Consider the following 21,881-nt stretch of genomic DNA (forward strand, 5'->3'; position numbering starts at 1 on the left):
GGACATGTACTGTGGGTACCATGGTGTAAAGACAGTATACTCAGCACCCACACCCCACATTGGATATTGTACTCACTGAAACCTATGATAATGCTCTGACATACCCAAAATCACACATTGACCTGGACTGCAATACAAACCCTTGCCTATCTAATCAATGCTACTACAGAGATATGCATTTATTGCGTATGCCGCAGGGATAGTAGGGTGAGGGTTTGTCATTGTCATGGCTCTCCTAATGTCAGCAACATCACCATCCATTATAACGTATGGCAAGGTTTATTGTATTTGGAGAATGTGGCCTCAGAATGCTGTCTCCTACAAATATGCACACTCAAACACAATTGCACACACATACACACACTTGCCAGGACTCAGAAGGTAACCCAAACCTATCTACCCATTTGTAGAACAGTGTTATGGTAGTACTGCAAGCTCCAGGTAACCCATAGGGGGAAGAGTGTAACAGAGTACATTTAATGTCAATTACAGCAGCAGCCGTTTCTAAGTATAGCAATGGGGGGGGGTAGTGGGTGAGAAGGCCCTCAGAGTATTTTCAACTACAAGTTTGCAAACACACAGACACTGTTATTCTCAGTAATGCACACTGACACATTTGTCAGTACTGAGGTCCATAGTAGCAGATGTTCCTAGGTGTGTTCCAGGTTAATGTCCATGGAGAGATGAGAAGAGTAGGGCATGTGGGTACACTGGTAATATACCACCTGACATTTGTCAGCAGGCCATCTGTCAACTGATGCCACTTGAATGATCCACAGGATGACAGTTAAATTCAACATGCATTCATCTGTTTTTCTCCTGCAGAGAGCCAGTGAGGTGCTCCACTTGACATGTATGCAACATATATTATATAACATGGCCAGTGTCTGTTGACTGTGGTAGTCTGGTTGAGGTATAATAGCATGTGGTGCATACAGGGTGGGGTTTCCTAGTTGTGGCATTCATAACACAGCTGGGCAGACATGTCAGTGTCAGTCAATCAGAGATTGCCTGTAAGCAGCCAAGATGGATACCTGACTTCTGCACATATGTACAGAGGACAGACAGAAATTAGCTAGCCAACAGGTTATGCATTAGGATGAATGTTTTGACAGATAGACATCTGACACTGATAGGTATGCCAATACTACATGACAGCAGCCCTCAATGGCATGTCCTAAACACATAGTAGTCTACAGTTAATATCAACATATCAGATAAATATCCAATAGGAGATACTTAATAACAAACAGCTCACACACCAAGAACATGACAGTCAGTACTCAGAGTCCAGCTTTGCATGCAGGGGTGTATGGCTCCAGTACTACAATTTTCAATCTACTCTTACATGGAAAAGCACTGGTAAAAGTAGCAAAGTAATGATACAATATATGCAGATGTGACTGCATATAACCTGGGATAGTACCCATGTATGAAACACATACAAAGAGAAAAGATTATGGGACTAGCCATGTATACTCAGGTGTCCCATACAGTATACTGACAACCCTTGCTACTGAAATGACAGCACATAGAAGCATGTTATGTACATGGAATTAAATACACTTATTAAAGATGCCATTATCCTGTTATATTATCAGACTGGAAAGTGATCACTGGTTAACAGGGGTGAGCTATGCTTAGCAGGTGTAAGCATTGCTTACATGTAAATGCTAAGCAGATTTGCACACTGGGAAGTGAAGCCTACATGGTGTAAGCACCTTTTCATTTAACCGTATGTTAGCAACACTTACCGTCACACAAACCTGCTCAAAACAGCCTTAACCACTCTGTATCGAACAGTCCTTGTTCTGCCTAGCAACAAAACAAACAGCCATTGCAGTTCTTGAACCTAAGACCGTCTATACTAGAGTCAAAGCATTTAGCCACTAAGCCATCTGAGCTGTACAAATGTCTGTTGCTTGTTCAAATATATCATTCAGTACACGTACTGAATAGTAGTGAGCAATTACTTTGACTACTACAATTCTTTACTACTTGTTAGTGAAAATAGTGTTGAATCAGTCATGTTTTTATATCTAAATATACACATATCAGATAAATATGGTGGGATACATCTGAGAAGGTATATACAACACTCATGTTTACACATAACAAGGATATGTATATATATATATATATATATATATATATATATATATATATACATATGTAGATATATGTATACATGTATTTTATATATATATATATTTATATGTATACATGTATTATATATATATATATTTATATATGTATACACATATATATATATGCGTGTATATATAGTTATATGCCCATAACATGTTGTGGAGTTATACCTTAGCACCATAACTCACAACCTCTTAGTGCAAGGGAATGTAATGTAAGTATTGCAGTTATAAATGTAGAATGCTGCTACAGTAACAGGGGTTGTGTCAACAGATATGTTGTGTAGGAAGGCTCTTCTGAAACTGGCATGTATGCCATCAGTTGCTGACAGACTTCATAATGAAATCACAGTGAAGTACCACACAAATCACAGTAATTCTCCTGTGGAATACAGCAGAAATATGACCCATAAATGTGGACAGTCTGAAACAATCTGGTCAGTCCAGAGGTATACACAGAAGTCATTAGTGAAAGAAATGTGGAACAAGCCTGACAAAAGGGATGTTTACAGCCATGACAATGGGGATATATCACAAATACTGGAGTAGATAAGCTCACGCGTTGATGCATTTACAGCCTCCTGTCTGTCCTAACACATATTAACTGGAGGAGCACAGGTCCCAAGACCACATACTTCCCACTAGTTAGTGACATACATCTTCACAGCATCCCACTGTTTTTCAGAAATACACAACACATATGGTGGACAGGCAACAGTACATCTGACAAATATCTGGACATAACATCACACTAGGGTAAATACACTGAGCTGCTAGGCATGTCACCAAGCACTGTGTAAAGTAGAGGCAGACTGCCACAACACTAACCCAAGTTTCCTATGGGGGAATACACATGTAATTGCAAATATAGTAGGCACTACAGGCATGTAACAGCACGTAGTAAAAGACACCAGTGTGAAAGTGCATACCCACAACCAGTCTCTACACAGTCACAATCACATTATGGTAAGCTTAATTAATAGTACAGTATATGGACTGTGTGAACAATACCATTCTCATATTTGCCACTCACACACTAACCCTACATATACTGGCCCATTTCACAGTGTAGTCTGATGCCTGACTGTGTCATGGGACATGTCTCAGTCTGGCCCTACAAACATATACGCTAATAGGGTGCCAGAAACTAGAGCAGCATGCAATGTCAGATAGAACAGGACCAAGAACACTGACATCTACCACACTCTGTACACAGGCCAAGTAACATATTCACAATACACTGCTACACAATATTGACAGTTAGCAATCACCATAAGTACACAGACCTCACTACTGTACAGACTACAACAGAATGTCCAGGTTTTGTCCTCAAATATAAGGTTTTCTATACATAACATGTCTGGCATTCTGATGTATCACTGGTTTGTTATCAGGAATGATGTTAGTAAATAATGATATACTGTACATATGCACCTCTTACTGCATGACATATGGACGAAGAGTGACAGCCTTGGGGGACAGAGAAACAAACACAAGGCCAATATTGACATATTGCTGTGATAAACTGTGAAAATTGCTGGTGTTAAAGGGTTTGTTGTGACATATCTCTTCTGAGGGATACGAAGTGTGTAACACACATGGATATCACCATTTACTGAGTGCAATCATCAGAGTATGCTACTGCATTTCTAAAGACAGAAAATGTGTGAGTAACACAACACATCTAAGACTCCAAACTCTGGCCAGTCTGCAGATAGCCCTACAGGTGAGAGTTTCCTCAACCACATAACACTGTCATGCCAGACTTTAAAGCATGCAGAAAAGCCATATCTATGCAAACCCTGTTATACCAACATTACTTTAAATGTACAACAACAATAGTTACATTCTGTCCCCATATCTAGAACATCACCCTCCTGTTTGTTGGCCTGTCTCCACAGTGTTTGTTGTAAGAGGTATTTCCAACTACCCTCTGTGATGCTGTTTGTCAGAGACCCACATGAAGTCCTGCTCACAGTGAAGGAAAGGGGCCAACACCCATGTGAAGTGCTTAGTTATAGGAGTGTGGTTCCATGCAATTGGCTATAGGAATTATACCAAAGCTGTTCCATATGCAATTAGCAAGTGGGGGGGGGCTCCAGTTCAAGCACAGGCCATCAGCTGATCATGAGCATTACCTTCAAATGTCAAGCTGCTGCTATGCAAAACAGATGTGTTTTTCCACATCTACCAGAGAGGGAGAGAGAGAGAAAGATAGAGACAGAGAGAAAGTAAGAAAGGAAGAAAGAGCCAAGCGTGTTTCTGTATGATCCATGGGTGGAGAGTGGTATCTGGGTATTATAACAGTTGCCTATAATGTTTACTAATCCATACTGTCACATAGTAATTTCACATGGCCATAGACATTTATGGCTGTGGATTGTCTACAACAACCTCTACAGTGTTAGAAAACTGTTGGCCTTGTAATGTGGACATTGGGACATATAGGTCCTCAATATAATAATGTAGCAAAACCCACACTGCAATGGATACTGTCATTACACAATCACCCCCACACCCCCACAGGATACTGATGACACATACACACACACACACACACACACACACACACACACACACACACACACACATGCACACACTTGCTAGCTTGAGATCCATAGGTTCATTGTTTCACAGGTGTGTAGTAGGTAAATGGGCCTGAAGGCTCTACAAGGGTAGGCCAAGGGAATAAATTGGCATGAGGCCACATGACAATAGTCCCCATTGTGGCTCAGGGGTGTAGTCCCAGGAGTGGTCCACAGGGGTGGGTATTGTATTAAGCATCCACTCATCTGGGTTACTATTGTGGGTGGCCAGTGATATGCATTTCTTCCCATGTATGTGATCTATATTCCATAACATGGACAGTGTCTGGGTTGTGCACATGTCCCACATGCATGTTCTTTGACATGTGGAAGTGTACTTGAGGTCTCTGGGGCATGCTGTGTGGACAGATTGTTATCTTCTGATGTAGCATTCCTGACCTTACTCGGTGAGACATGGCTATGTAATTGAGGTCATGCTTGCACCTACAATGACAGCATGATATCGGTATTCAGTGGAGTTAGTGGCCTCTGTCCATACAGGGCATGTATATAAGGCATGGTATTCCCTTTGTGGGGTACGATTGCAGACTCTACAGTTCTTGCAGATGTCCAGTGGGGAAGATGGCAAAAGGGCCACTGTACACATTTATTTGACTACTGAGGGGATGGAACAGGGTGCCATGTCCTTTTACTTGCTGGATAATACACAGTCAGGAGATGTAACACATCAAAGTACTTTCTGATGTCAGTGGCACTTTTCTGGTCAACAGTTATGTAGTCCACTGCAATCATACCGTGGTTACTTTCTGTGAGGCAATATGCAGAGAACTACCAATATAGTGGTTGTTGCCTAGCCAAGTGTGTTTGTGTATGATACATGGGTGGAATGTGTTCTCTGAGTAATAGAAGGGTTGCCTGTACTGTTCACCAATCCAAACTGTCACATGTAGGGCTGTGGATTGTCTACACCAACCTCTCCAGTGTTTGACATCTGTTGGCCTTGTAATGTGGACATTGTGACATATACTAGGTCCTCAGCATAATAATTTAGCAAAACCCACTCCACAACAGATCCTGTTTTTACACAATTACAGCAACCGATAGGATACTGATAACTGACACACACACACACACACACACACACACACACACACACACACACACACACACACACACACACACACACACACACACTTGCCAGTACTGAGATTCAAACCCTACCTAGTTATGTATTGCTACTACTGTGTACAGCATTTATTGTACATGCCACTGAACGTATAGGATGGATGTTGCCCCAAGGTACTTCTAAGGTGAGTAACATCACCAGCCCTTTTAAATACTGGCATTGGGTGATGTAGTGGGTGAGAGATCCCAAAAATAATTTTACTCTACACACATTTTTACATTTGCCAGGGGTAAGGTTCAAACCTCTATCTAACAATTTTTTCAGACCACAATGGTTACGCATTTACCACATGCACCACTGACCTTACATGGCTTATGGTTGGCAACAGGTACTTCTAAGGTGGATAATATCTGCAGGACTGATAAAGTCAGGCACTGAGATGTGTACTGGCTGTACATGGGGCCAAAATCTTTGAGGTACAGACATACATATGTAGACACACAAACGCTTACCATGGATGAGATTCAAACCCATAACTGCGTAGTTACTGTTACTACATTGTTCTGAATTTATGGCACACGCCATGGAGCTTACATGTTGGAGAGCAGTGCCAAGGTATCTTTGAAGGTGAGTAACATCAGTGGCAGTGCTAATGAAGTGGTAAGGGGAGAGTAGTAAGTGTGAATGTCCATAAAAATCAAGTATCACCAAAGGCACACACACACTCTTTCAAGCAAACACACACAGTTTCACAATTGCCATGTCTGGGATTAGAACTCCTACCTAACTAGTATGATACACTATAGTATTATACAGTTGTCACAAGCACCACGGAACTTATATGTTGGAGAACTATATGTTGGAGAACTGTTCAAAGGTATCTTTGAAGGTGACTCATCAGCAGCAGTGCTAAAGGAGGGGTAAGGGGAGAATAGTAAGTGTGACTGTCCATAAAATCAAGTATTATCAAAGACACAGAAACTCTCTTACACAAACACACATAGCTGCTATGCCTGAGATTAGAGCTCCTACCTAATTAGTATGCTACACTATAGTATTATGCAGTTATCACAAGTGCCAGTGAGATTATATGTTACACAGCTGCCCAAAGGTATCTTTGAAGGTGAGTAACATCAGCAGCAGTGCTAAAGGAGGGTTAAGGGGAGAGTAGTAAGTGTGAATGTCCATAAAATCAGGTATTATCAAAGACACACACACACTCTCACATAAACACACACAGTTTCACAGTTGCCATGTCTGGGATCAGAACGCCTACCTAACTAATATGCTATACCATAGTATTACACAATTATCACAAGCACCATGGATCTTATATGTTGGAGAGCTGTCCAAAGGTATCTTTGAAGGTGACTCACATCAGCAGCAGTGCTAAAGGAGGGGTAAGGGGAGAGTAGTAAGTGTGAATGTCTATAAAATCAGGTATCATTAATGACACACACACTCTCTCACAAAACGCACACAGTTGCCATATCTGGGATTAGAATGCCTAACTAACTAGTATGCTGTAGTATAGTACTGTGCAGTTATTGCAACTGCCACAGAGTTTATATGTTGGAAAGCTGTCCAAAGGTATCTTTGAAGGTGACTAACATCAGCAGCAGTGCTAAAGGAGGGGTAAGGGGAGAGTTGTAAGTGTCAATATCCATAAAAGCAGGTATCATCAAAGACACACACACACTCTCACACAAACACACACAGTTGCCATGTCTGGGATTAGAACTCCTACCTTAATAGTAAGCTACCCTATAACATTAAACAGTTATCACAAGCACCATGGAGCTTATAGGGCTGGCACATGACCAAATGCTTATTTCAAGGTGACTGACATCAGCAGGCAAGCTAAAGTAGGGCAATGGGAGGTGTAGTGAGTGTGAATGGCCTCAAAATCATTCACCTTCACACACACACAGAGTTTAACAGTTGCCATGTCTGGGATTGGAACTCCTACCTAACTAGTTTTCTACACTACAGTATTACATACGTATCACAAGTGCCATGCAGCTTATAGGACTGAGACTTAGCCATAGGGTTATGTCAAGGTGACTGACATCAGCAGGAGTGCTAGCATGAGCAATGGGAAGTGCAGTGTGTGTGAATGGGCCATAAATCATTCCTCTGGAAACACACAAGCACACACACACACACACACACACACACACACACACACACACACACACACACACACACACACACACACACACACACACACACACACACACACACACTGTCACACACAACTTTACATTTGACAGGACTGGGTATACAAATGCTAGATGAATACTGATTTGTGCTATCATGTTACATGGTTATCACAAGCAGCACAGACACTATAGGGCTGAGGGCTACCAAAAGGAATATATACAGTGATTGACATCAGCATATCATGTGATATCAGTCAATTGGATGTGTGGTGGGTGGGAAAGGCCTCATAATGGGAATATCTCTGTCACTGTCTGTCTCTCTCTTCCCCACATCTCTGTGTGTGCATGTTTGACATATTATAGTGTGTTGGCTTTGGATATTTGTGAGTATTCCTATCCAGTGTGTTTGCAAAGCATGAATGGTGTACAATGTAGTGTGTGTACACAGACATCTGTGACTGACAGATATGTATAGTCCACTGTGTTGTCAGATATGGGCTTCATTTCTCTAAGTGTAGGAGCATGCCCAGTATGGCCTTCTGTATTGAGTGTGTGAATCCATTCCAGGTAGGCCTGTACTCCAGTCTAGGGTTTGGTGTTCTACACATACAGCTAGCAACATGTTTTTGCAGGATATCTGTAGATAGGTTGACAATATGGAGTCACAATGGGCGACAGATAGTGGGATACTGTAACTATTGCTGTCTGTGCTGCTTGTGTTACATGGTTGGTGTTAGCAGAGATATTCAGACATATGTACTGTTTTACACTGTGATGTATTATGTCATCAACTACTGACAGATATACCTATTTGCTCACAATTATTTCCTGGGAAATATAAGATGATTGAAGCTGTGTCCAGTATTGTGGTCTGTAATCTACATATTCTTGCGCAGTCATGCCATTCTGGAGGTTGCTGATGGGTCTGTGTAAATGGTCTAGTACCTTGGTACTATGGTAGCTGAGTATCCCCTTCTTGTACATATTTCGATGTAACAGAATGACCATCTCCTGCTGTGGCCATACCTCTCAGCTGTACAGATTCACCCAGGTTACCCAGAGGCAGGGCTCATATATCTGGTCAGTTCCCCTTCACATTGTGGTTGACGAGTAGGTTTGTAGCCACCCATTACTGAGCTTTCAGGCAGGGTTAGTATGGGCACATATCATAGTTTCAGACTTCACACAGTCCATGACGTCCATGCTTCTACACCCCCACTCTATTATTCTATCCTTTTCCTAATATTGTGCAAGCAATATCTGAGAAGTATTCCTATAGTTGACCCTTCATCCCAGCAGTATTTAGGGGTTGGTACACAGTTCATGCAGTAGGGCATGGTGGGCATACTACTGGGATTTGTCAACATGGCTTTGCATTTGTGTTCTGCTGACTGTGTTATGTTGTTAGTTGGAACACCATAAGATACAATACATTGGCAGTACGTGTGAGGCACAGGCCCTTGACATAAGACTGTAGGCCATTTGGTAGTGATGCAGGCCATCTGTAGCAGGCCAGTGCATTCTGTCACTCCTACATTCCCAGGCTGTGAGCCAGAGGATTCCCCTGGGGTGACAGGGTGAGTGTGTGAGGTGTTAATGGCAATAGTTCCTGTCTATATTAATTCATTGGTCTGGATGCTGGCAGGGTGCTGTTTACAGCTAGGGACACACCTGCATGGGACACCTCTTCAGCGTGTTACATTCTGTGGGTATTCCCATAAAGAAGTGGGGGCCATACTTTAATCATTCCCAACAGCAAGGATATGACCTGTGATAAACATGTGGCTGATGGTGGGGTGAGCTGAGTGCATGTGCGATATGGAAGCTACTTGCAGCTGACTCACAAAAATACATGGGACATTCCCCTTATGCTGCCTTGTGCAGGGACACAGGCAGTCTCTCATTACTTCATAACTGTGCCTTTTGTAGTCTGCAAGTGACTGGCCAGACTACATCAGTATTCCATACTACACAGACAACGAATGTGCTGCTAACCTGTATGTACAATTCCAAATTTGTATGCAGTTGACAGTTACATTTTATGTCCTCTGTCTAGGGTACTTCCACCAGTGTACTGTGTGTATGTCTGGGCCCATATTCATGGCATGTCCATCTTTCAGATGGTGACAGATATTGACATCTGGACAGTGAGTATGGATGACTGCTGACATGAGTATTGCTGAGAAGCATTGTGGTTGGCACTGCAGTTGTCGGAACATGGCCCTGTCATCCACAGTACTGCCCATAGGCCACCGAGACACAACCCTCCAAGACTACATGCTGACCACTTCTAGACAATATTGAACACACAACAATCTAACACACGAACCCCTGCATATTGTACACATGCCAAAATCTATCCTGTAGATTAGGCCAGCTCGGGCAATCTGTGCTCCACTGTTATTACACCTCACACTTACATATTACTGCATTTCTACATTGGATTGGGCGGGGGGGGTGCACACCTGATGACTTTTAAACATTTGCTATGACTGTACTGGTATTTCAGGTACTCTGTTGGCTTCCATTTCATTATGTATTCTGACTTATCATGCAGACTGGAGGCATATCAGTAGAGTACAGATCTTAGGTTTTATCGGCCTGCATTTCAGTTTCAGACGTCTTACCCTTCAGGACTAACATACAACTGCCAGACCTGTTGTAATCTGTCTGTGTAGGTCTGGAGGGGGGCTGTTAACCATTGCCATCAATCGGAGGCCTTAGTCCAGCCTTTCTTTATGGTCCTCTGCACCTGTCCTGCTGGTTGAGGCTGGTGGTGGGTATGTGTGCCTCACTGCCATGCATGTGTGTGTCCTATGGACACACATTTGAGCCACCACATGTATTGCAGTGGGAATTGTCACCTTGTCTAATACTGCCTAAAATGTTGACTGCAGTATTTATTATGGATTTCATGCTGCCCATATAGTTGTCCACTATTTGCTGCCATCCCATTCAGTCACCCAATTCCCTTGCATGCTCAAGTCCATACCATAGATACAACTATCAGAACATACTACTCCATTCAGCAATTGATAGGAAGAGTGACTTACCTTGTGGCTGTGCCAGTATTGAGGACAGTGCTGGAAGGCTGACTATGTCGGATGCACATAGTACACTCTCTATACATGGTAAAGCACAGGTAGTGTCATGTTTGGCATCCCTTTTACTGTATGTGTGAGGCAGAGAGAGGTGCCATTCCCTGGGTCCCTACCATGTCAGTGTATGTGCTATGCGTTGCCTCTTTGCCAAGGCCTGGGCATACTGTGCATGCCTCCTTCTGCCTACATGGGCAGGCTCAGGTTGTTCCTCCTCTGAGTCCCTCTGTGTCTGTCATGGCCTTGAAAATGGTGGGGGGCTGTGTGACCTTGCCTCATGCTGTTCATGTTGTAGCTGTTTCCGCAGGATCATATTGTGTAGCATGGCACATACTATGAACATTTGTATACATGTAGCTGGAGAGTACTGCAAGGCTCCACTGGATATGTCCAGGCAGAGGAACTATGACTTGAGCATTCCAAACACGCACTCTATTATGATTCTGTGCGTGTGCCTCATTATGAAGTTCTTGTTCAAGTGTGTGTGCATTTCTGATGGGTGTCATCATCCACGGCTACAATGTGTAGCCAGCATCCCCCACTAGGTGGCCATATGGGATGTCCCCACTGGCAAATGACTGGTACAGCTGTTTCATATGCCAGATGTGGGAGTCGTGATAGCTTCCAGGGCTGCCAGCACACACATTCAAGATAATGCCCTGGGCATCACACATGACCTGGAAGTTGATGGAGGGGAAGCCCTTGTGGTTTATGTAGACCCTACCCTGCTCACCGGGTGGTGTTTTGTTGTGTATATGTGTGCAGTCTGTAGCACCCACTATCTTAGGGTATTCTGCTATTTGAAGGAACAAATGCATATTGCTGGTCAATGCCTCACGGGTGCTGAGGAAATACATGTGCTCACCGGCATGTTCTGATATGGCATCCAGGAACTGGTGGAGTACCATGGATGCTGATGCCTGTGAGATCCCCATGATATCCCCAGTTGCCCTTTGGAAGGTACCTGTGGCTAGTATTCATAAGCCTACACATACCTTGGTATCCACAGGGATGGGTTCCCCTCTGTTAGTTCTGTGTGTGAGGGGTGGCCGGCACAGCTCAACAATTTGCTATAGAAGTTCCTGTCCACCCTATAGTGCTCCACTATTTCCAGATCATGTAGCCCCTGGTAGGTTACCCTGGGTCTGGATTCAGCAAGCTCTGCATGGAGTGCAGGAATAGGCCGATGAGCGATCCAGGAACGAGTTCCAGGGACGTGCACGAGCACTCCTACACTATTCCTACACAGACACCACTACTATATGCTAATTACCTCATTTGCTGGTGAAAACCATGCAAATGAGGTGACTCTTTAATATCCCTCGGAAGGTATGCCGTGGATGCATGCTGTCAAAGGACAAAATAGCATTTTTCCAACAGGTCTTCCTCTACATGGTTGATATTAACTTCCCTCCTTTAATACATAGACTTACATCAAGAAAATTTATTGTTTCAAAAGATGTCTCCATAGTAAATTTTAGGAAACTAGTGGTTGATTCCAAATATCTCATTAGGGAACTAAATTCATCCAATGTCCCATCCCAAATGACAAGGACATCATCCACAAATCTCCTATATACCAAGATCTTGTTAAACCACTCATGCGTGAAAAGAAACTCCCTCTCCCACTGATAGACCACTAAATTCGCATATGTGTTAGCACAGGGTGTGCCCATAGCTACGCCCCTATTTTGTAGAAATAGGCACTCCCTGAAGCTAAACACATTATGCGATAACACCATGTCTAACAATTGACAAATCAATATTTCCTTATTACGGTCTATAGCTGGAAAAGTCTGGAGCAGTTGTCTAATGGCTTCAATGCCCTTGTCATTTGGGATGGATGTAAACAAATTCTGAACATCCAATGTGATTAAAAGATGTTCCCCTTTATGCAATTCTAAATCTATAGAATCAAGAAATTCCAGGAGCTGATATGTATCTTTCAAAATCGTGGGTATTTCATTTACTAGCGGTCTTAATAACTTTTCCAAATAAATGGAAATGTTTTCTGTTGCCCATTTCTCCCCTGAAACTATGGGTCATAATGGAGGGGGATGAATAGCCTTATGCATCTTTGGCAGACCTTTTATTATTGGGATCTGAGGGTGCTCATTCAAAAAATACTCATACAGTTCCTTGGTAATTTGATGACACATCAATAGGTCATATAACAATTCATTGATATCTTTAAGCATCTGGCAAAATGTAGCTTTAATATTCAAATATGTGTCCCCATCACTAAGTATATTATTCATAAGTGCTATATAATCCTCTGTGTCTAACAATACCACACCTCCTCCCTTATCTGCAGGTCTTATAGTGAGGGAGGGTTCATTAATAAGTATGTCAAGTGAGCATCTTTCTTCCTTGCTCATATTAAAAAACAAACATTTCCTATTTCCATCTAGAAAATACTGATAAAAAAACAGATAGGAACCGAACAACTGATTTTACAGTACAGTAGCTGAATTTAAAAAAAGTAAACTACACGCATATATTTTAAGTTAGATCTTAATGTAATTTGTCAATCCGGTAGTAAGTTGGGAGGGTGGCTTAATGGCTAAGGTGTTTGCCTTACAAACACAAGGTGCAGGGTTTGAGTCTCACAAGGGATAATTGGCTAGACTTAAAATGGCTCGCAAGGGCAGTAAGCTTAGTACTAAACTATGAACCTATGAACCTATTACCAATCCGGGAAGCAGACAGGCATCTGTACAGGAATAGTGTAACCTGCAGAAATGGTATTTGGTTACTAACCAAATACATTTCTGTAAATTACATAACGGAGGCATGACAGCTCGAAAGAAAGCATGTATTCAATGTAGTAGGTATGTCAGTGGCCAAATATATGGCCAATGGCATATGAAATAGTTGCAAAATTATAAAAAAATAACTTTCATTTTTTGGCAGATTTCAGCTGTTTAAGCATAGGGCAGTGGTGCGCAAATGAGATCAGCCCGAAAATAAGAAAGCAAGTGGGAAATAATCTTTTAAACTCAAATCAGCATTTTGCCATAATAGTCAATGGCATGCATAAGAAAATAATATTAGGGAGCAGTGGCTGCTAAGGGGGGAGGCTCAGTGTGTGTGTGGTAACTATGAATTAGCATTCCGTTTTATGCAAATGAGGGGACTGATACTGAATCACAGATTTCTTCTCAATGTTAGCTTGCACCCAACCTGGGAAAGCTTACAAGAAGAAGTGAAAACAGCCTTTAAAGTAAGGAAAAAGTGGAATAATAAGAATGTAGAATGTCAGTATTTCTCATGGAGACTGGTAACTAAAAAGTAACTTGTAAAAGGGAATATACCATATAAAAAAAAGTTGAAAGACAAAAACACATTTTGTGAAATGTAAAAGAGTGGTTAAATTCTGTAAAAAGTTGTGTGAATAAATTTTTGAGAATATTAAGGACATAAACAATATACATATGAATATGATTATATGTGGATATTATAAAAACAGGAAGAAATAATATATGGGAAGAGTAGATAAGAACTTCTTTATGTAATATTGGTTATTTGAAATGAAAGACTGAATGAAATGTGAAATGGATTTTGGCAAATATATTGTGAAAAATTAGATTATACTCATAGGAGAAGTAGTTGGGATTCAATTACTGAAGAATAATGATGGTCTATAGGAATGCATAGATATGCACATGTAAATCCCCGGGATTCATGACACTTGCGCCATGCGCCGGAGTAGCGTCGGCGATCTAGCGCCAAATATGGCCGTCGAGCGATTCAGGTAAGAACTGCGTGCACTACCAGCGTACGCCAGAGCTCCGCAGCTCCTGGTGAATGTATGCTAATTAGCCCATGTACAGCAGTGTAGCATGCAAATGAAGATATATAGCGATTCGTGAAGTGGTGCAGGAGTAGCGTAAGCATGCAGAAATGTAAACCAAAAAAAGCGGTTTACATTTTTTCAAACAGAACATCGGAGCCATGAAAGTGGACCAAACTTACGTATTACAATGTTAACATATGCCAATGGCTAAATATACAGCCAATGGCATAAAAAAATGCACAACACATAAAAAATAACATTTAATGTCATGGCCACACTAACGCAAAGTACAACCACAGTGCATGGGTGTGCAAATGGGAACACAAGGAAAATATATTTAGATATCATAAAACTGCAATGTAACACAAATCATGATTTCGCCATAATAGTCAATGGTACGCATGCTACACCACAACCGAGGTGCAAGGGTTGCTAAGGGTCTGTGAGAGTGTTCCGTGCGGTAACTAGGAATTAGTAGTCAATGCCATGCAAATGAGTCAAGTAATACTGAATCGCAAACATCCTGCCGGTGTAAGGATGTACCACACAGCGCAGCGATACAACATCGAGGAGTGGCCTGGAGGTAAACATGACATCATGAGAGGTGTGCGCCGCCATAGCTCTAAGCCCATTGGAGCATTGGTAATCCAGGTTGCCTGTTGCTAAGCAAAGCCACAGGATAGGGGTGTGTACCTTGCCATAGCTATGCTTAGCTGAGAGCACACAAGGTGACCGAAAGTGCTTGTGAACGTGGATGAAAACGCACTGAAAAGCCAGAAACCGGGCGCACACGGCACGCAACTTAGGTGAAACAGGAAGGTTATGGGAAGACAATAAGGAAATGCTGCAGCATGGTAATATGAGTATAAATGAGTAATTAACACCTAGGAACTCAAAGTGGGCCATTGATGACAGCTAACAAGGCTGCCAGCAGCTACCTGCAGAATAGGAAAGGGGAGTTGCCGTACTGCTAAGAAAAGAGGACTGTGACATCAGAACAAAGCAAACCTGCAGTAGATCAGCTACATAACACATTTCACAACACATTCCTGGGTTGAGAAATTACAAAACATGAAAGCAGGCAGCTGGATGTGTGCCTGACAATGGGAGGGGGATCGGTTTGAAAAGTGAAGTAAAGGGCAATAGATGAATCACGGCAGCCAAGTGTAATTCAACACCACAGGCATCACAATAGCAGTACCTGCTGTGAAACCCACAAGTAAGATACCCTGCAGCTGGAATTGCACATACACACCCAATGACATCAGCAACTTCCAAAGCACAATAGTATAAAGTGTGAAAGCACCGCACACACACTTGTGTATTCCCAAACACTCTGCACCATCAGTGTAAACAGATGGGGAACTTCTAAAATGTACATGGTAGGGGCCACCATAGATTTGATTCATCAGTATGTGTTGGAGACTGAAGGTGGTGTGGAGGATGAGGTTGACAACCACCTCAGGAACCGGAGGAGGAGAAGAGTGATCAGACCAAGGGTAAACTACCAGGAGCTAAATGATCTGGAGATAGTAGAGCATTACAGGGTGGGCAAGGACACCATACAGCAAATTGTTGAGCTGTGCTGGCCATGCCTCAGAGCCAGGAATAACAGAGGGGAGCCCATCCCAGTGGACACGAAGGTATGTGTAAGCTTGAGAGTACTAGCCACAGGTACCTTTCAAAGGCCAACTGGGGATATCATGGGGATCTCACAGGCATCAGCATCCAGGGTACTCCACCAGTTCCTGGATGCCATGTTACCACATGCCAATGAGCATATATACTTCCCCCAAATGCAGGAGGAGTTGGCCAGCAATATGCGCCTCTTCCACCATGTGGCAGACTACCCGGAGGTACTGGGTGCAATAGACTGCACTCACATACATATCAAGTCACCACCCAGTGAGCATGGTAGGCACTACATAAACCGCAAGGGATACCACTTCATCAACTGCCAGGTCATGTGCAATGCCCAGGGCATTATCATGGATGTGTGTGTGCCAGCAGCCCTGGAAGCTACCACGACTCCCACATCTGGCATGCCTCACAGCTGTACCATGTATTTGCCAGAGGGGACATCCCATATGGCCACCTTGTGGGGGATGCTGGCTATGCACTGGAACCTTGGATGATGACTCCCATCAGAAATGCACACACACCCATGCAAGAACGCCATAATGAGGCACACGCACAAACCAGAATCATCATAGAGCGTGTGTTTGGGATGCTGAAATCATGGTTCTGTTGCTTGGACATATCTGGTGGATCCTTGCAGTACTCTCCTGGCACGTGTGCCCACATCTTCATAGTATGTGCCATGCTACATAATATGATCCTGCAGAAACAGCTGCAGCAGGGACATAATGGTGAAGGCCCTCACAGCCCACTACAATTGCCAAGGGCACCACAGGCACAGAGGGATTCAGACCACTAACACCCTGTGCCAGCCCCAGTAGGCAGACGGAGGTGTGCCCAGTATGTCCATGCCTTGGCAAAGAGGGAACCTATAGCACATACACTGACAGTATAGGCCCCTACGGACTGACACACTTCTCCACCTGCACACACAGTAAACATGGATGGCACACACACACGACCACCTGTAAATTGTCATGTATAGGTGGTCTACTGTGTGCATCCTACATAGGCAGCCCTCAACTATTGCACACACAACTGCTATTGACACAAGGTAAGTCAATACCTGAACAGTAAATTAAGCTATCAGCATGTGTTGATACTGTATGTATAGGTTCCTAGGTACATCAGTAGGTACATGTCTAACTGTCAGAGGCCATTCATAAGCCTAGCCAAAATGTGTCTGCTGTCGCCACTCCATTGATTAACTAACTGTCCCTCTGTGGAGCAGAGCCAATTGCGGGATCCTTGGGGTGTAACCACTGTTCCCCACCCACTCTGCAAGGATTTCCTGGTGTGTTATTGATGGGCTCCATATAATGTAATCAGGGATGTAGTTCCAAAGCATAGGGAGTACCCATGACAGGTATCTGTCACCCTAGCATTCTCCAGTTATGGTTGTGGCAAGGTATAGCTCATTACAGTGTGTGGCTCATTGTGACATGGATTCCCATAGCTGGAGCATATCCATTAAGCCTCAATTGGACATACTATTAACAGGTATCATCCATATGTACACCAAATGAGTTACACATTTGTTTGCAGTATTGAGGAACAGCCTAAGTACACTCTACATACTAAACACCATAACACCTGTACATATCCCAGATGCCTCAGTGGTAAAGCCAGTGACTGTGTCGTTCATGGTCCCGGTTCCACGACCTTCAAGGGCTGTTACGTAATTCTGATGTCCTGAATAAGGGATGTTGGATGCAGGTCATTAAAGCACATTTAAGCACATGTTAGTGGGTTTTTGTGCCGGTAAGTGCCGATAAGCGGCGTTTAAACATGACTACATGGATATGCACAACACAGGTCTAACCTTTGCTGAATATCATGCAGGTCACGTGCAAAGCTGGCCAGAACTTCTGAAATGTGCGTTATTCACCCTTGTACTAATAGTGCCTGCTCTGAGAGGTAAAACAACCACTGCCAGGAGCAGAACATGCAACCATGTACACAATCTTCACAATAACCTACCACTAAGCTACCTGAGATGAACCAACAACAGTTGTGTATTGTGACAGGTTAAAACACAAAAGGGTGGACTTCGGGAAATAGTATAAACCACCATGTACCCAATGAAAGATGTATTCTATCTCTCTCTCTCTCTCTCTCTATATATATATATATATATATATATATATATATGTATAATATAGAGAGAGAAAGAGTGATAGAGAGATATATGTCGATATATATGGATATACATATATATGCAAATATATAGATAGGTTAACAACATCTACACAACCATGGAGGTACATATAAATAGGATAACTACCAAATACCGAATGCTTTACATACCAACACGTGTAATCACGAGGCTTAAAGACCAAAAGACTACAGTACCGAAACACCAGAACCGTAAGTACTACTATCACGATGTTAAGGGACATTTAGTTAGTGCTTCTGGTGCTGTGGTTTAGGTAGGTACTGTGTGTAAGTGTGTTTCTGATTGCTGTACTGTGTGTAAGTGTGTGTTCTGAGTGTGGTGTGTGTTTCCAGGGGACTGTAATGTGTGTGTGTGTGTGTGTGGGTTTGCTTTGTGTGTCTGTTTGTGCTATCTCGGAGGTAGATTATTAAAGTAGGTGTGGTGTGGGGTGCGCAGCCACCCACATGGGGATGTGGGCAGGGCCACCTGCCCATACATAGTGCAGGATGGTTTGTTTGGATGTGATGGGTAGCAGTGTGTCGGTGTGTGCGTGTGTGTGTTCTGTGTTTGTGTTACTTTTGGGAGATTGACTGTCGCGAGTTTGAGTGCTTGGTATTGTGGGGTTTGGGAGTCTGGGAACGGTAATGTGGTCGTTGGAAGTGTGTGCGTTCCTGAATCCATGGGTATGCCGTATACAGCGGTTGAAGTCTTCAAATATGTATATAACATGGACCATAGCAATCACACATTCCGCCACGACCGAACATTATGAACAAAGGATATGGAGAGTATATGCCTATACACTATTACAAATATGTGCTATGGACATGAGGCAAAGATAGGGTTACCACCTGTCCCACCTTGTGAGGGACAGTCCCTCTATGTGTGGTGGTGTCCTGACCAAAATAAGTACAAATACTAATGTCTTACAATCTTGAGACATTTGGCATGTTCCATATTTAATGTAATTGCTGCATAAAATAGTCATGTCTGTATCTAAAATACCTACATGTAACAAGAAACAGGATAAGCAAGTAAACAGCTACAAGAATATGCTTTTATCTAGGCATATATGTAAAGTTCTATACTTTGTACTGACCGTGGGTATGTGTCAGCCTCTAAGATCCAATGTGTGTCCTGCAAATGTCCCACTATGGCCATTTGAAAAGGTGGCAACCCTAGCCAAAGAGGTTCAGTCACCAACACAACTCCAATGAGTGCAAATATCTGTGACAGAAATACATGAGACAGCTTTCATGTAGCAACATTTCATTACATACCAATGTATTTCAGAAGGGATTGAAGGACCAACATCACCTGCATGCTATACAGGAACCAATTAACAATGGCTTAATGAATCAGCCTGCAATTACCATAGTATTAGTCCACTAAAGGATAGGTCTTCAAATAGGGAAGGAGCCCTCACAAACATATTGAATATGTAGAAATGCAGTTCCTACACACCTGCATCTGCTATGTACACCCACCTACATCTCCCCCACACCCGAAACAATTGCAATACATACTGTAATAACATCACAAACATCCACTCACTCTATGATATCTACAGAAGCCTTAACATACCTTGTCAGAGACACACTAAAAGTACCTATGTGAAATAGTTGCTGTTATACAATGGAACAGCCACCGATGTTACAGGGTTTGGTTGCAATAATCCCGTATCAGATGGCTGTGCATACACCAGGAAGTGTTACCAATTACTGATTAACAGCATAGTATGATACACAAGTACAGTATACCAAAGAGATCAGGTGAGCACAGTTCAAAACACCTAACGTTCTATGCATAGCCACACAGCCTTGAGCTGCCCAAACATCCTTGCCAGACATAAACATTTGCAGATGTATCAGGTACAAACCCTACAGAAGTAGCAATATTCAGAAATATAACAGCTAGACTCACATGTAGAACTACATCTTCTAGCCATTACACACAATCCACGGGGGCCATGAAGGTAATATATCGCTGTGTGTCTCCATATAGCTGTTGCAATTCATCACAAACAAGACATCCAGGCCATCTTCCTTGAAGGTATGGCAAAGGTACAATGCCCAAGTGGAGTATTCAATTATACACCACTGTTGCCATATCATTGGCTAATGGAGTAGCTGCACAGCTGATGTGCATGTAATCATCTACTCCAGAACACCGATTGGTGGCAGGATACCACATGTTACTGATATCAAAGTATAAAAGGATGGTTTGTCATACATTCAAACCATCTGTATGTACCAGAAAAACTTTACAACGAGGATTGCAACACAAACTGAATAGGATTTAAATTACTGTCAATGACAACTCAGGTTACTAATAAGGTATGCAGAACACTCAGTATGTCAGTGTATGTAGTACCTGTTCTGTAATAATTAAAGTGTATGCAATGCATATAGTGGGAAAAGGTATTATGCAGTGATGTATTGTTGAGCATAGTAACGCTCGTAGAAATCGTGTGTACTGTTGTAGGCCACAAGGTAAACACCTCATACACCACAAGGGATGCTATATAAGGACTTTGAACACAACAATTCCACTCCAGCCACTGTCAGTGACAGGGTTGGTCCAACAAGTACGTGCCATAACAGGGGATAGTATATGGTGATATACTGTAACAGTAGGCATATGTGTGGGTGTATAACTGAGAATAACATGCCGAAGGTGGTCCTGCTGTGCAATTATGATTTGCATTGTGGGATATTGTGCCAAAAAATGTGTAATGTACAGTATTGTAGGTAGATATGTCTAATATTTTACATAGCATTACTGTTATGTTATGCAAACATCAGGTATGTCTATTGGCATGTACAATACACAATAACAGGATACATATGACTTGTAGTTACCAGACAGTGTATCAGCATGATAGCTATTTGAAATGGAAGAGCTAGTTAATTATCCATGCACAAAGGACATGTAATAGGTTCATAAGTTCATAGCTAGGTACTATGAAGCCTAGCTACAGTGTTTTGGCTTGCGCCACCTCCCTAGTTTAGTTTTTAGTTTAGTTTCCTGTGCCTGTGAACAGCAGAGCCATTAGTTTCCTGCTCCTCTGTACAGCAGAGCCACTGCAGTGATCCCTGGTGTACATGTCTGTCTCCCATCCACCCATCGAGGTATCTCTTGAAGTGTGCTAGTGAGGGTCCCTGCCTGATGTACATAGGAATCATGTTCCAAAGCATGGTGGGGGAAAAAAAA

Source organism: Protopterus annectens, chromosome 5.part0, assembly GCF_019279795.1.
Source record: "Protopterus annectens isolate FY-2018-M chromosome 5.part0, PAN1.0, whole genome shotgun sequence".
In the NCBI taxonomy this organism is placed as follows: domain Eukaryota; kingdom Metazoa; phylum Chordata; order Ceratodontiformes; family Protopteridae; genus Protopterus; species Protopterus annectens.